The following is a 16,993-nucleotide window of genomic DNA, read 5'->3' on the forward strand; positions in this document are numbered from 1 at the left end:
GGATGATAGACCAACACAAAGCAGTGCCATATTATTAGAAAAACAATACAATTTTCCAACTCATCTTCCAACTAGACATTAATTAAATTCCAAGTTTTTAAGCCCTAGTATACAAAAAAATCCAAATAATTATAGTTTTTTTGGTGTAATAAAATGTTTAAAAGCTTCTAATTATAAATTTTCTTCTATCGAGATTTACTGTGTTTATTCATAAAATTCATTGTAGATTGTCACTGGAATGCAAGAAAATATAAAAAAATTCAAAGAGGTATGAATACTTTTGCAAAGCAATCTATGCACAAAGCAAAGTTTTTAGAGCACAGTCTGAGCAGGAGTGTTAGCAAAAAATGTAAGAATCAACATGAATCAACGAAAAATGTAATAAAACCAAAAGCTAAATCCTTAAACGTACATGTGTAATATATTTTTCTGATATTTCATAGTAGTCAAAACAGAGGGAGGTGAAGGCAGAAAGCTGTTAATGGTGCTTACAAAAAAAAATCTGGTTTGTTGAAGGTCAAGCTTTCTTGCCTCACAGGAGTCTTTGTCTATTATTTCAATAGCAAAGTATTGACTTGACAACATGTGGTCTTCTATTCAGATGGAACCATGGATCATTTCTTTCCCAGGAGCTCTAAATGGCCCTGGCCAAATGACAAGCAACAGCTTGGCTTATGAATAAACCCCAGTATGGTGCGTGTGGAAAACTTCGATCGCCTCATTTCTGACACACACCAAACACCTTCACTCACTTTTTACTCACTTTTCTCTATTGCTTTACCCATATCCAAAGCTTTCATCATTTTTTTTCCAGTGGTAATACATTTTTTATTTTTTTAATCAATACATGCACCCCACATCTATATTTACAGACTACCACAGCACAATGAAATGCTTGACAAACAAAATGTTAGTCATATACCCTTATTGTTTAGTTAATATAGGTATTTACACTGGAGGATGATGTAATAGCCAAACACTTTTAAATATCATGAAATGACCCTGTCATTGCAGAACTAATGCTTTTGTATGGCAGTTGATTTGATTACTATGATTTGTCATAATGCCACTACTGACATTTTATCATCCTTTAGGGACCATGAAATTATTGGGTAGCAGCCTCCTGGAATTTAATTAAAAGAAAGCAAAGGCAATCCTTTGTTTTAGAGGCTTTCAGTATTTGCACAATAAATCAACTTACAGGAAGCCACTCTTACATATAACAACAAAAAGATATGATGTACTGTGTGTTGCAATCAATGTAGTTTAACAAATTTGTAAAGTTTTAATGGCTCTTAAAAATATTTCAATTTGTTTTGTTCTTTTTTCACAATTATCATTTAGCTATTATTATTTCCATTTAAGTTTGCCGGATATAACCGAATTATACAGTGACATTTTGCTTTGGAAAACATACAATTAGGAAGCTCTGACTGATAACTACATCTCAGATTTGTAAGTGGCAATAGAGGTTTCACTACACACTTTACACACTTTGCATGTCCAAGGGAGAAGGCTTCAGACTCTGTTCCCAAAGGCCTTTTTGGGAGTTTGTAGAGAGAATTCAGGGAGTGTCGGGTGTTCTTCAGGGCTATCGATTAAAACTACACCTGTGTCCAATTTCACAAAGCCAAGCTTGTTACTGGAATTCAATCATATTTTGCATTGCTGACGATCCTATTAGTGCTGTTAATAGAGAACATCTCATGGTGTAGAATTGAAGGAGTTGGTTTCCGGATTGAGAACCTCAGGATCTATAGCACGGAAGCACTACATTTGGAGATTAAGATCCATCGCACAGGGGGAGGACTTGGGTCCACATCAAAACTAACTGACCAATGAATCATTTATTGCAAGGAAATAGAGAACTTAAGTAAGATAAAACTTCACCAAATTAAAATATTTTATCAGTTAGAAATAAAAAACCGATTGTTATGAAATTAAATGGCAACCAAAGTATCAGTAGCCAAATCTCTAAGATGGGACAAACAAAACAACTTTTGGCCAGGGAATCGGCATAGTACTTTAAATCCATCCATAGTGGAAAATACAGTGGGGAGAACAAGTATTTGATACACTGTTGATTTTTCAGGTTTTCCCACTTCCAAAGCTTGTAGAAGACTGTACATTTTATCATAGGTACTCTTCAACTGTGGGTGATGGAATCTAAAACAAAAATCCAGAAAAATACAATGTATGATTTTTAAATAATTAATTTCCATTTTATTGTGTGAAATAAATATTTCATACACCCGAACAATGAAACTTAATATTTGGTACAGAAACCTTTGTTTGCAATTACAGAGATCAGACGTTTCCTGTAGTTCTTGACCAGGTTTGCACACACTGCAGCAGGGATTTTGACCCACTCCTCCCTACAGAACTTCTCCAGAGCCTTCAGGTTTCAGGGCTGTCGCTGGGCCACACGGACTTTAAGCTCCCTCCAAAGATTTTCTATAGGATTCAGGTCTGGAAACTGGCAAGGCCACTCCAGGACCTTAAGATGTTTCCTACGGAGCCACTCTTTAGTTGCCCTGGCTGTGTGTTTTGGGTCGTTATCATGCTGGAAGACCCAGCCACGACCCATCTTAAGTGCTCTTACTGAGGGAAGGAGGTTGTTGGCCAAAACCTCATGGCCCCACCCATCCTTCCCACAATATGGTGCAGTCGTCCTGTCCCCTTTGCAGAAAAGCATCCCCAAAGAATGATGTTTCCACCGCCATGCTTCACGGATCGGATGGTGTTCTTGGGGTTGTACTCATCATTCTTCTTCCTCCAAACATGACCTTCTCCCATTCCTCCTCTGGATCATTCAGATGGTCATTTGCAAACATCAGACGGGCTTTGACATGCGTTGGCTTGAGGAAGGGCACCATGCGTGCACTGCAGGATTTTAATCCTTGACGGCGTAGAGTGTTATTGATTGTTTTCTTTGAGACTGTGGTCCCAGCTCTGTTCAGGTCATTGACCAGGTCCTGCCGTGTAGTTCTGGGCTCATTCCTTACCTTCCTCAAGATCAATGATGCTCCACGAGGTGAGATCTTGCATGGCGCCCTAGACCGAGGGAGATTTTCCATTATTTTGTATTTCTTCCATTTTCTAATAACTGCACCAACTGTTGTTGCCTTCTCACCAAGCTGCTTGCCTATTGTCCTGTAGCCCATCCCAGCCTTGTGCAGGTCTACAATTTTATCCCTGATGTCCTTACACAGCTCTCTGGTCTTGGGCATTGTGGAGATGCTGGAGTGTGATTGATTAAGTGTGTGGGCAGGTGTCTTTTATACAGGTAACAAGTTCAAACAGGTGCAGTTAATACAGGTAATGAGTGGAGAACAGGAGGGCTTCTTAAAGAAGAACTAACATGTCTGTGAGAGCCAAAATTCTTACTGGTTAATAGATGATAAAATACTTATTTCACACAATAAAATGGAAATTAATTATTTAAAAATCATACATTGTATTTTTCTGGATTTTTCTTTTAGATTCCATCACTCACAGTTGAAGAGTACCTATGATAAAAAATTACAGTCTTCTACAAGCTTTGCAAGTGGGAAAACCTGAAAAATCAACAGTGTATCAAATACTTGTTCTCCCCACTGTAAGTCCTTAGAATACAGCCATGGTCTTTTTCTGTTAGGCGATCAGGGATATGATTGCCAGCACTACCCAGAAGTCCCTTTTTCTGTTACACGTTTCATTACATAAAAATAGGTAAATTTGAAGCTGCAATACAGACAGGAAATTATGTATTTTTTTTATGCTTTTTGTAAAGCAACTTCTAGAATCAAAGAGCAATAAAGGGCTGTATAAGCTGAACATTTATTAGCACTACCAAGTACAATGGGATAAAAAAAACAACGATTTTGAAAAATTCATGCTCTGCGCTTATTAACATCTTCTTTTAAAATGTTTGAAATGTTTATTAAAGGTGAAGACACATTGTTTGTTAGCAGAACAACTTGGCTGCTGCTAAATCATAGAACTTTTGCTATTGTCCTTGTTCATTGTTTTATCTACAGTATCAGTATGCAGCATCAAACTCTGCAAGGTTGCCAATATGCTTTCATGCCAATGTCGCATTTCTTTCCCTATCTCTCTCCTGGTGATTAATGATTATCAACAACATTTAAGAAGTAACATTGTGTACCCTTTAATGTGTGCGTGTCCTCTTTGTGTCTAATCGACACCTCCACAGCAGATTTCTTCTTTTGTATTAAGCACCCACATCCTCTTTGTATTTTAGCACTTTCTGTGTGCAGTGGGTTCTTTGTAATAGTGACAGTGTATACGGAGTCAGTGCACAGTTTGCTGAAGAGGCAAATTTGACACTTATGACACACTTTAAACAAAGAACAATTGAAGATTATTGTCCTGATATGAGACATTTCACATGCTCTTCAGCAAAGCCTTATGTTTGTCTAGTTATCTTTCAGCACTACACATACGTATAAGTGTTGACCTTTGGATCTCTCAAACCTATCACAGTAAGCACTCAGACAGTAGAGAAAAGTTTCATGGGAAAATCAAACAAGATCTCCTTCATTTTCTCCTGACTTTTTTGTTTGGGTCCAACTGAGAGAGATGACTCACCTCTGACTGACTGTGCTATTAAACGAGCAGATATATTGGGGTTTTGAACTTGGACGTTCAATGAGTCTCAGCCTCATACAATGAGTATTATAGGGAAAAAAAAGACCTACTGCAGCTTCTCCCTCTCCTAGTCTCCTTGGATCAAGCTGACCTCTGACCAGACCCAAGTGCTCAAAGGTATTCTCACTAATCCTGGTAACTGTAATGCCTGCTACCAACCTGTCTCACTAAGGTTTACTACTCACCACCCCACCCCAATCCACCCACACACACACCCACTCACACACACCGCTGCAGCCCCAATCTATGATCCCCTCCATTATCTGATGCTGTCTGTTCCTCTGCCATCACTCCCATTTAAACCTAGCACGCATGGGGCCTGACCAACAGGATTGATTTCTAGTAACGCAGTGTCTGGACCCATTCTGGAGCTTTCCGGACACGTTCATCCTCTTTTATTGCATTCTAATCCCAAGGGGAAGCCGTGTCTGCTCTTTTGGCTTTGCTATAGATGGTCATACATAAAAATGAGAAGAGCTTGCAAATAGAAAGAAAAAAAATACTAAAACATACTTACTCAGGCATATGATAACAGAGATAGTCATTATATAATTTGTCTTTATCCCCTAAAGTCCTATTTTTAAACAGCTTAGCATTGTTATTGCCTTCTTTGTCTTAATACATTTTATTGGCCTTTCACAGGAAGGATAGATTTAACACACAATAAAAAGCCATTTAATTTATAGCAGTATACCTGTGTTTGAGCTCCACAACAGGAGGCACTAGTTGCTCAGATTGTGCAGCAGAAGACAAGGAAAATATTACAACGCATGGAAAACAAATTTTGACCTCTCAACCCTTTTTACCCAGTCTCCTCTGTTCAACAGCTGCCGAGGGAAAGTCAATTCCTCTCAGTGAAAATCCCAAACCAGCTTTTGAGGCAGGCGCCCATGAGGTCGTGCCCAATTAATGCAGGGGTCAGTGTTTTAACAGACCGACCGTATATAGTTGCTATTCAACTCCCTATACTGAGATCAGGACCTGGGATAATGAGATTTTTTTTTACACCTGGTGATTATAACAAGCAGCCAGCCAGAAACAAAAACAGATCAGGAATAGCAGGATGTGCCCACTGATAGTGAGATTGCTCAGATCAACCCTCAAAGCCTTTGTCTATTCTAGGCCAAGGTCTTGCCTACCATTTCTTCCGAGGTTGAGATTTAAGGAGTATATTGCAAGTCCTTAGGCTTATTTCAGTTACACTGTGTTATCGCAAATCACAAAAAATCTGTTAATTTCACAAATCACTTAAGAAGGTTTTTTTTTTTTCATTTACATGCCTTATACAGCACATATACTTTGGATGATAATCTTTCATTTATTATGCTTTTTTTTTGTTTAAATAGGGATATGTCATATATTTTCCCATGCAACCTGTGTAGTAATGAGCAGCAACTGTTTGTTTGGTTTGGCTTGACATGGCCAAAAAGGTAAGTATCTTATAAAACTGGCATAATTTGTACCGTAAGTCAAACTTAACCAGGAGTGGGTTATTTTGTTTACATTCCGGTTTCATAAACCTGATTCACTCTGAGGCTGATTTGGTTACTTTGAAAATTAACTCAGTTAACTTAACCTGGTCAGGACAAGGTTTAGGGCTGACAGTTGGGGTGTTACACTGAACTGATCCTTTCATCATCCCTGACACGTATATGCAAGAAACGTATTGATTTCTAGAGAAGAGTTAATTTACTTAACCCCCTCAATTTGATTTCAGCTCTCCTACAAAACAGCTGGAGTCATGCCCTTACTGTTCCTAAGACACTTTGCATAGACCTGGACATTTTAACATTAGTTGAAGTTGGTGGTGTGCCACCAACTTCAACTAATGTTATACCCTCTAATGTTATACCCTCTTATACCCTCTTAATACAACAAAAAACTTTTGTTGCTTTGTTGTATTAAGAGGGTGTGATCAATCAGAGCTACCATTGTGAATAATATATATATTTTTTATTTTAACCTGTTACAAGGAGCATATCTCACTGTTGGTGTTATAACTGAAATAGTTACAGTACATGTGGTAATTTCTTGGATTGTGATATTTTTTGACTATTGTAGTCCAAGAAAGTTTGACTAAATCTGAGTCATTCTTCATTAAAGGCAAACTTAAATTAAGATATCCAGACTCTACCTACTGTAAGCTAAACTTGGACAGAAGTATTGAAATAAATTTTCAATAAAGTAACTGAGATCTTTGTCAAAACTCTTAACACTTGTTTAAAATTTAATTTGATTATTACTCAGCCATATTTACCCAACCATAGCTATTAATTCTCCCTTGACACCCAACCCTTTATGATGATTTATATTTTTCTTCCTTATAAGGTATTATGTACATAAAAATGCAAACATAAAAAAAATGAAGCGGGAGAGGATAAGACATGAGTTCTGGAGAACATACAACTAGCATAAAGGCTTTTGTCCATCTCAACATTTTTGAATTGACTGCCTACTATCTTTGTTTTGCCTGATAATGATAGAGCTTCAGTAAATATTGCAGAAAGTCTAAAAGAAAGTGGGCACACTTGTCTGGTGCCACCAGACATTTTCAAATGTTGTAGTTTGGGTGTCATACAATCTTCTTAAATAGGTATTTATTTATATAAATAAATCTTGAGTATCAGAGAATTTAAAGATTATTCCATGGAAAAGTATTTACTGTTCATACTAATTTAATGCATTGTGAGATTGTTTGTTGTATTAACATTAGTGTATTTAAATTAAGGTTAACTAATCTATCTATGATAGATTAATGTATGATGGTTTATATGAAGAGAGGGTATATTCTACATGTGCATTCATATGATTCATTTAAGGATTTAGTTTCCTTCTATAGACCAATCCATTAATAATAAGATAATTAGGGATTCTAAATTGCCCCTAGATCTATGTGCCTGAATGCTCATTTTTCTCATATGTATTTGCACTATCCCTATGATGGATTAGGAACCTGTCCTGGATGTATCTCGCTTCTTGCCTGCTCAACCCTGGAGACTGGCACGATCACCACCCCCACTTCCACTGAGCAAAATATAGCAGAATACCCTCAGCCTCAAGCTTTAGGGTGTCTTGGTATTTATTTTCAAACCAACTTTTAAAGGTAAAGTTTTTTGTTTTTTTTAGGTCTATGCAAGAATTCAATAAATGTATGTAACATGTTTTAATGTTAACTATTTGTTAACTAATGTTTTCTCTTTTTTTTCAAGAATTTATTAATTTATCGATGAACACTCACTGGCAATAATGAGCCAGCGTGAAATCAAATGTCTCAAGATCCCAATAATTCCACATTAATTACTTACTAAGGACCCACTTTGGCAAAGTAATGTGGCTCCTTTCCTTTAATCGCAGTTGTTTCGATTGCTTCTATCATCTTTGAGCCTTTTATTAATTTTTTCTTCCTATCACAGCACTTACTTATCTAATTTAATGGATGCTTTGATATTATATTTATATTATATTTATCAGTGTGTGCCACCTTAGTGATGTAGTTCTAAGAATGTTCCTCATTAAACAGAAAATACATTTACAATACAATTTGATTTTTTTGGGAAAAAGCAGTCGTTATTATTGTTAAGCAGTCGCTATTATTTCTATTTTTTACTTGTTTGCATTTTTCAAGCAATATTTAATAATTAATTTCAGTTCAGCAATGTTATATTGGCTAAAAGAAGTTCTGAGTTTTGTGAAGTGAATGCACAACAGGATTTCATTTGGGGTCCATTCTTACATTTAGAGGTAAAAAAAAGTAATATCTAATTTGTTTTTACCTCACCAAGATTAACCTTAAAGTGCAAAGAAACAATAAATATTCAATTTGTCAAAGTGAGTTAATTTCTAAATTTCTTATTATTATTCCCCACATAGAGAGGGGAGGCTCTCTCCTATGTTACGTCTGATCCCACGCACAGTGGATGAATGAAAATGCTGATAGCGTGACACGGGCTGATGGGGTGCTGGTCTCCAGCAGCTCAATAATGATGAGATAGATATATATGACAGCTAGTCACAGGAGAGTGTCAGCCTATTTGTCTGTCTGTCGACACAGAAAGATGGATGACCCTTCAACCCTACATTCGTAGAAATATTCACTGTGCTGCTATGCCATGAAATGCTCATCATAATCCCTCATCTCACTGCCTGTCAACTATCAACGCTGCATGGCATGTTTGGACTGAATTAGTAAGTGGTCTCAGACATTTGGTGACGATTTCATGAATCACCATACAAGCCATTGGCGTTTGTGATTTATTAATTTAAAATGAGTAATACTCACTGTTTAAATGCCTAATTACTGTAATCAATGAAAGCATTTTAAATGGGTAAGTGGCACATTTAATCTTCCTGAGACTTAAATCAATAAATAAATCAATCCAAAGGAAATATGCTATTTTAAAATGCACAGTAACCTTGGGTGCAGGCTGAATTCTTGCAGTATTTGTGCAATCACAAACACATAAAAATCTGTCTCGAATCTTTCAAGACCGACCCAACCCAGGTCAGCCAGTAACATAAAAGTTTTATGGTTCGTGGTAAAGGGACACCTACTAAGCCTAGAGCCGAACCGATATTAACCTGTCAGCAGTAACTGCTGCAATCACGTCTGTTTTGTTTGAACCCACAATTTCATAGTTGAAAAAGGAATAAGAGGAGCCTTTAAGCATAAGATATTGTGTTTTTTCTTGGCATCTGCTGCTACATTATGTTACCATGATTGGTTAAAACCAAATTTTGGTAGGTGGACATTGAATATACCTTCTTTCCCCAGACAGATTTAATGGGAGAAGTTCGAAATTATTAATTCAAGCAATTGGAGATAATGCAAATAAAAATGATTGACATTTTTAAGATTACATTTAAATGACAAAGGCTTATCTTCTTAGACCTAATGAATTGTTAGGGTTTCTGTTTGTGGGAGATGTTTTTTGTGTTTTTTCTTTTACTGTCTCCACCCATCCACTAGATGGTGCCCTTTTACCCTGCTGGCCTGGAGGGCCTCTTCTGGTTTATCACCCACACCTGTGACTCGTTTGGTCATTACCTGAGGAGTATATGAGCAGCGGACTGTCACCTCCTCGACGCCACAGTGGTTGCCAATATTGGGTACTCTAGCCTCTCTGAGATGAGCTGAGTCTAACCTTTTGAGTAGTCCAAGGTTCTAACCCTTTGTTCTCCTTTGTGGTCTCCGGCAGGATTATTTCCTGATTTACTGGATAAGCCTAGTCCTTCAAGGAATTATTCGTCTCTCTGAGATTAAGGAAATCATTCACCACTTCAGTTTGCAGTCCACTTCAGGAAAGCTTGTTGACAGTCTGCTCCGCTGCTCCTCTGGACCACTACAAGTCTGCCTGTCGGCCCTCCAGGCAAGTATCTCCTTATCTGTACAGTCCCCACAAACAGGAACCAAGGAGCAACCACAAGTCATCTACAGTGAGCCCTTCCCTGGCTTAATTTTAGTATTGGCCTGAAAATTCCCATGGACCTAGAACTCATCACTCTGATCTCCCTCTAGTGTTTGCGGTTCCGGTTCACCTGACCGCTGGATATTCCCCAAGCTGAGAATCTCTGAGTGTCACATTTCAATAAACTGTTAAACTTTTCATCCGTCTCTGAGTTGAATATGCATGTGGGCAAAATATCTGAAACCCATCAGGACATGAATAAGGTTTAAAACTATTAATTTTTCTCCTATTGTTCCCCTTAATTTCATTTCTACATTCCATTTACACAGTAAATAAGTGGCTGCCTGACTCTGCAATCATTTTTTTTATAATGCATCAATGAGTGCTCACCATAAATAAATATAATTATACTTATATATACCTATACTTAAGTACCCGTTAAATAAGTCAGTGCTGCTAATGTGAGGATGGATGAGATCGTAGATGTATGTGATGGATTGTAAGGTGAAATGGTAGTGCTGATAAGATACCTGAATATGAAAGGACATGTTTAATATTCATCCATATAAGTAAAATACTCCATATCCATATGAATATTTAATATATCCATATAAATATTTAATACTCTGATTTAATGGTGCTCATTTTTTATTTTATCCTTGTCTAAAGGATGTGCATTGTTTTTATTTTTAATTTTCACTAGGTCTAATAGACCTGTAACTTTCACGTCTAGCCCCCCAAGTGGCCTCAAGCGCCTCATTACTGTCAAAAAGTCAACAAACACTCAGCTGGCCAACCTCCCATATCTTTTGACTGGGGACCGCACTAGGTATCTACACTAGGTTCAGCTTGGAGGGCGTGAGAAACACTGCTGCTCTCTGGAGAGCACAGCTGGGGCAGGCTGGACAACCTCTTAGAGGACCTGTGGCGGAGCTCTGGTGAACAGCCACTGGGTCAGACGAGGTGTCTCGGTTAGCTTTTCTTTGTAGCCTGCAAACTTTCTCTGCATTTAAGAGAACCACCCTCATGTTTTAAAACAAATCAGGAATGTAATATGTCACAGGTGCTACTGCTTCTTTAGTTGACTTAAAGCTTGACATGGGAAACAGGTGTCACTTGGTAATTTATTTAGAAGAATTGTGCTAAATGTCCCTCCCAGGCTTGGACTGGTAACCTGTGATACCGGGCATTTCCCTGTGTGGTGGGATGGTGTTCCACCCTCCCAACTACACACACCAGGTGTAGTGACTGATTGGGGGGCGGGGCAGATAGCTTTAAAGCTGAGCAGTCCGCTGCGAGGTGCGTGTGCTTTGTTTCCTTACCGTGTGTCGGCTGCCCAAGTGGCTGGTGTGCTCGATCCACTCATCCAAAATAGTAAGTGCCATTTTGCCATCTGGGCTGGGGATTGTTGTCGGGTTCTGGTGCAATACCTGCCGTGCGTTTCTGCAGCGTTGCGCGGCTGGCGTTGGCGGCTGCAGTTGGAGGTTGGTGCGGCGAGCGGCTTCCGTCCGGCCCTCGCCTGCTGATCCGCTCCCTCCCTGGTCGGCTGTGTCACCACATCTGGGTAAGCTACCGGTTTAGAATTTAATTTACTCTTACCTGAATCCACCGTTAACGAGTTTTCTAATTTAGGATTCTTCCGGAGTTGCAGCGCTTGGACGCTCCTGCTGTCTTGTCTGTCTTGCCGGTTTTGTTTGGGCCGCTCTCGGCGGAGCCTGCTGACGCTTGGGCTGGCGGAACGAGCGGGGCACGACTCCTCTGGCCCCGTGAAAAGACATTAGAAGTCGGACAACGACAGTTTGTCCCATCGTTTGCAGTGGTTGTGTTCTTTTCTTTGCCGTTTGTTTGCTTATTATTTAAATTACTAATTTGTTTGCTTTCCTTTGTTTTGATTTACTAATTTGTTTTCTTTTGCATTGCATGATTTGTTTGTTCATTCATTTTTTTGGGAATAATTTAAATTGTCCTCATTTTTGATGCCTTTTCCTTCTAGGGGCTGAGTAGTGGGCCCGAGGCCATGTTTTAAAAGAAAAATGTTTTAATGAAATTTGTTAATAAATCATTGGAGACTACTCCGTGCTCTGGTGCGTCTTGCCTAAAAAGATCTACCTCCTCTGCTGGTCACACCTGGTTTGCTGGTCCTAATTTCAGCATGCAAGGACTGGCCCCAACATAAATGGGCCAGTGTACATGAAAAAATGCAGGACAGAAATTCGTTCCCAAGCCTGGTCTTTCCCTTTAACACTTTCAATAGGAGCCTTTCCAGATGTTACTACAGTGACTGAACAGAGGTTGAATAAACTGTCTTTGTGAACCGGAAAAGTCAGAGTTTCCCTGTTTTCAGGTTAAGACAACTTAGATTTTTCGGTAAAACTGCTTTGTTAAACGGACCCCTGGACTTTCTAGAATTTCTGTAAAACTTGAGACATAATCTCAAATCAATCCGTTAGTCACATTGCAGAAGCTTCTATAACCCATTGATAAGCATTTTCCCCATGGATAAACCTTACACACACAAACACCTACAGGTGCTTGGATCTGGTTTCATGCATACTAAGTAATTTTTATCTTCAGCTGCATTTTCATACATTTCGTATTGATTAATACTGTTTATATTTCTGTGATGGTATCAAGGTGTTGCTGTATTGTATCTGTAGTTCTATATCAGTTGGTTGGGCTGTTCTTTTTAAATCTCTCTTTGCAGGTGATGAAACAGAAATTAGACCTAATGAATTGTTAGGGTTTTTTGGAAATTTTGTCAATCTCTCTTTTCTGTCTCCTCTTTCTTTCACCTTTTCTCCCTTTTTTCTACTTTTTCAATGTAGCGTCCACATAACAGGAATTATTCCCTACATAAATCATAATAAAACTATTTACACTTAAATAAATAAGTCAAGCAGAAAACTATGCCAAAAGCGATAATGCTCGACTTGTGAGAGTAATTATGTTGGGCCCTTTCTGGCATTAAGATAACAATTCCTATTGCCATATTGCCAGATGGGGCACTACAAACAACAAATAAGAGAAGCTTCTAATGAAGGCCAATGGTCCTCAAATAAAGATGGGCTATTTCTATGTTTCATGTGTTTTTTTATTTAATATCTGGTTTAACTACTATTATCGATCACAAGTTTATGCAGAACTTGACGAAAGTTGTGCTTGAAAGTTTACACACCCTCCTGTTAACGACAGAAAAAAGTCAAGTGCCAGTAAAATACAGTTGACAAGAGTAAGAATAAGAAAAAAAATACTCCTAATTAAGACTAGTAAACTAATTTACTACTCTGTGTTGGTTTTATCCTGCCATTCACTTGTTTCTTGTATAATTGATATATGAGGCTAAATAAAAAAAAATATATTATAAAAATCAGAGTGCAGATTGCGAGAAGATCCTTAGGATCACTAAGACAATTACTTATATAAGTGATACAGGTTTTCAAGGGCCGGATTGGCTTATATATGCCAGATCCTGGAACCATGTGTTGGCAGTGCGACTCGCCATAAGATATTATGCAACTGGTAGCTTCATATAAAAAGTGTGGAATGCTGAGCCACTTGGCTGAACACAATCTATAAATGAAGAATTTTAAGCCCTCTCAGGTGAGTCAATACCTACAAATAAACTTGCCTTGCCTTGCCTTCTAGGGCTAAATTAAAATGGCTTTCTTAAAATTCACCTACAAACCTTTTAAGAGCTGTAAAATCCCCTATTTGTACTCACACAGTTCAAGTGCACATCTCCACTCAAGGTTTGTCATCTTCATCGCGCTCTCTATCTCTCTCATGCATAAACATGAAAATCTTAACATCAAACTTTGATAAATTCAGACAGACCCAATCCCAAATAATTCTACATTTAGTGTAATAACAAAGCCAAGACCGTACCATGAAGTGAAATTAATGTATGTCTTATTGTTACAAGTGTTTTAAGCAGCAACACATAGCTAAACCTCTTCCTGAACCTTATATCCATTTCCTATTCCAGATGTTAGGTCAATGGTAGCTTGATCTCCCAGAGGTCACTTACTATACTTTGTTTTTAAAAGAAGGAAAAGACTAATTAAAGCAGTGTCTCCTGGAATCCCAAAATGCCAGTTGCAGGTGTAGTGACCGGTCATTCTATCATCAGCAAAAATCATCCAAGCAAATCTGTTTTGAACAGGGATTCCATTATACCCAGCTCACAATCCTATCACTTGATGTGGAAACTTTCTTTAGAGGTCTCCGTTTCCCAGGGGAAATGGGGGCTTTTTTTTATTGTATGTATTAACCGAGATCTTACAGTGATTTATCTTCCTAAATGGTTTGGCCTTGCCTCTAAAATAATCCCTAAAATAAAGGGGTGGTTTTATTTTCAGCGTTGTGCTTGCTGGTGAAGTAGTTGAGCTGGGTGTAACGTTATGGAGTGATATTCAGGGTTGAATTATCACTGTGCCACATATCAAATTCCACATTCAATTGGCTTCCGCCATTCAGGATCGCAGGCAAAGTTGTATTATTATTGTGCCCCATATTAACCTTCACATTAACTTCAAGTCACTGAATTTTAATCTCCAAAACAGTCCTCTCTGAAGCATTTATTTTAGAAAAAATAGCCAGTACCTTTCATTTGTTGATCTTTTATTTTTTTTTTTTTTTTTTTTTTTTGAGCTGCCACTATAATGGTTACAGCTATAATTTCCAGAATAATAGGATAATAAAAATAAGAATAAGAATAGTTTCTAAACTGCTGTTGAAAGGTTTTACTGGAGTGCCTTTGCAATTCTCCTGTCAGGACTACTGCTGGTGCCTCTATTACCCTAGAGCCCAAAGAAGGTTTAAAAAGAGAACGAATATGCTTGTTTTTTCATTTATCCATTTTTTCTTATTAGCAATTATGTTTAAACTCTCCAATTATAACCTCACCTCTTGCTGCCCTTAGAGTGCTTGAATGCTTGTTATCTGTTTTCTTCAGATTTAATGCAGTAGGTAAATGTTGAAAATAAAAAATATTATTTTATTATACGAAATTTGAAAGAAAAAACTAATGTTCTGCAGTTTTCATTGTTGGTTTCATATTGAAAAATAAATGAATGTGTCAGGTTGTGTGGAAGTTTAGTGGACTCAAATGCAGAGACAGAAGCTGAGGTGGTGTCTTGCATATTTAATGAGTGGTGGCAACAGAAGCATAAATTCTGAAATAAAAACAAACAGGAACCAGAACAAAGGGGAGCACATATGTTAGGAAAGAATGAAATAATTAAGAGAATCCAGCAAAAAGTATCTGCAGAGGAGGATTATAAATACCAAACAGAACAAATAATGGAGTAATTAACTGATTGGGTGCAGGTGTGGACAGAAGGGTCTAGAAGGGACTTAGGTGAAAGGACTAACACAGAGGCAACAGAGAGTAAACAAAAAATAAATAAGAAAAACAGAAAACAACAAAAATGACACAAAATTGAAATGAAACCAATTACCCAGAAAACAAGAGTGACATAAATCAGACCGTAACTAAAAAACTCAAAAAAAGAACCACAACAAAAAGCCCAGAAAGGGCAGAATGCATGATACATGGATTAAAAGACACACTAACCTACACTGATTTGGTTTGGTTTATTCTCTGGTTTCTCATTTTGGTTCAAGAATAAATTTGTTGTGATTGTTTTACAAACCAGGAGATTGGTATTAGGCTCAGTGTAACAGCAGAATCATCCGGACATATTTACTAATTAACGCTACCAATAAATGTGGGTTTAGCATTTATCTTGTCTTTGGTCTGAGAGGACCGCTGCTGCTTTCAATCATCATACTTAATTAACTCGATTTTGTTCAAATGGAGCTTTACTCTCTCAGGGCTTATAATTCACAAGGATGCAATGCCCATTGGGATTTTTTTTTTTTTTTTTTTTTTATCTAGCAACTTTTTCATTTCAGTGTTACAGCCTGGGGACTGTCCTCTTGTTTTACTGATTTTTTTGTTTTTTTTGTTTTGTTTTTTTTTGTGTGAATACCAGAAGTTTAAAGTATTTAATTATTTGACAGATCTCTATCAAGTGTAACTGATTAAACATCACATTGCATTGCTGATTTAAATTGGCTCTGGGCCATCATGTAGCTGTAACTTTAGGGATATTGAGCTCCCATACAGGTTGTTCACAGTAACTTATAAGGAAGAAGGGACTCATTCAAAGTGATATGTTGTGTAATTTACTTTCGCACCTCACCTATAATTCCCTTATATTAACAAGGAAGGGATTAAACGGTTTAACAGCACCAACAATTAATAGCAGAAACAAAAGTCACATTACATTTGTTTGAATGCTATGAAAAGCCTGGATATAATAAAGTGTGTGATATAAAGAGCTTCCCACCATGTGAATCTGCAGCAGCTTGTAATTTTGTGACTATGATCATACTGTCACCCCCTTTTCCACTTCTATAACTTGTGAGAGAACTTGGAGCATCTCTTGAGGCTGACTGCTGCAGTTCCTAGTAACAACATGTGACAAGTCATCTATCAGCTTGCAGCCATTCCTGTCTGCTTTGTTAAAGTCTGTCTGACTGTTTTGTGTCTCTTTTTTTCCTTTCCCTTTCTTTGTTGCTGTGAAGATAAATAGATAAATGTCAGGTGAGGAATGCAATCTCAATCCCACATGTTTGATCACAGGCTAACTGGGCAATTCAATAAAGGACTCTACCTCAGCTGGAGTTTTGCAAGGCTTTTGTATAAAAACACAATCCCTCTTAGTTAGGGGTATTGATGTGTTTCTCCAGTGCCTTACTTGTTGCTCAAATCCTCACATCCTATGCAGCTGAAACAAGCTGTCTTGGAAGATGTGAAATCATTTTCAGCAGCAACCTAGGAAGATACTACTGATCTCTAATAGAACTCAACAGAAATTTAGTTTTATATTAACATTTACCAGCCTTATTGAATGGGTCGTCACTCATCAGAA

At 37.8% G+C, this 16,993-nt stretch overlaps 1 long non-coding RNA gene across 2 annotated transcripts; it reads left to right on the top strand.

Annotated features, from left to right (window-relative positions):
• The first annotated feature begins 11,261 nt into the window (after positions 1–11,261).
• LOC119781277 lies at positions 11,262–11,874 on the top strand. Of its 2 annotated transcripts, XR_005280518.1 has the most exons (3): positions 11,262–11,429; positions 11,505–11,619; positions 11,688–11,874. It is a non-coding gene; the product is annotated as an uncharacterized LOC119781277 (long non-coding RNA). The 2 variants fall into 2 exon arrangements; XR_005280517.1 differs by having other exon boundaries at positions 11,262–11,619.
• Positions 11,875–16,993: the final 5,119 nt, after the last annotated feature.

This window comes from Cyprinodon tularosa, unplaced genomic scaffold (assembly GCF_016077235.1).
Source record: "Cyprinodon tularosa strain WSP-4 unplaced genomic scaffold, ASM1607723v1 ctg174, whole genome shotgun sequence".
NCBI lineage: Eukaryota > Metazoa > Chordata > Actinopteri > Cyprinodontiformes > Cyprinodontidae > Cyprinodon > Cyprinodon tularosa.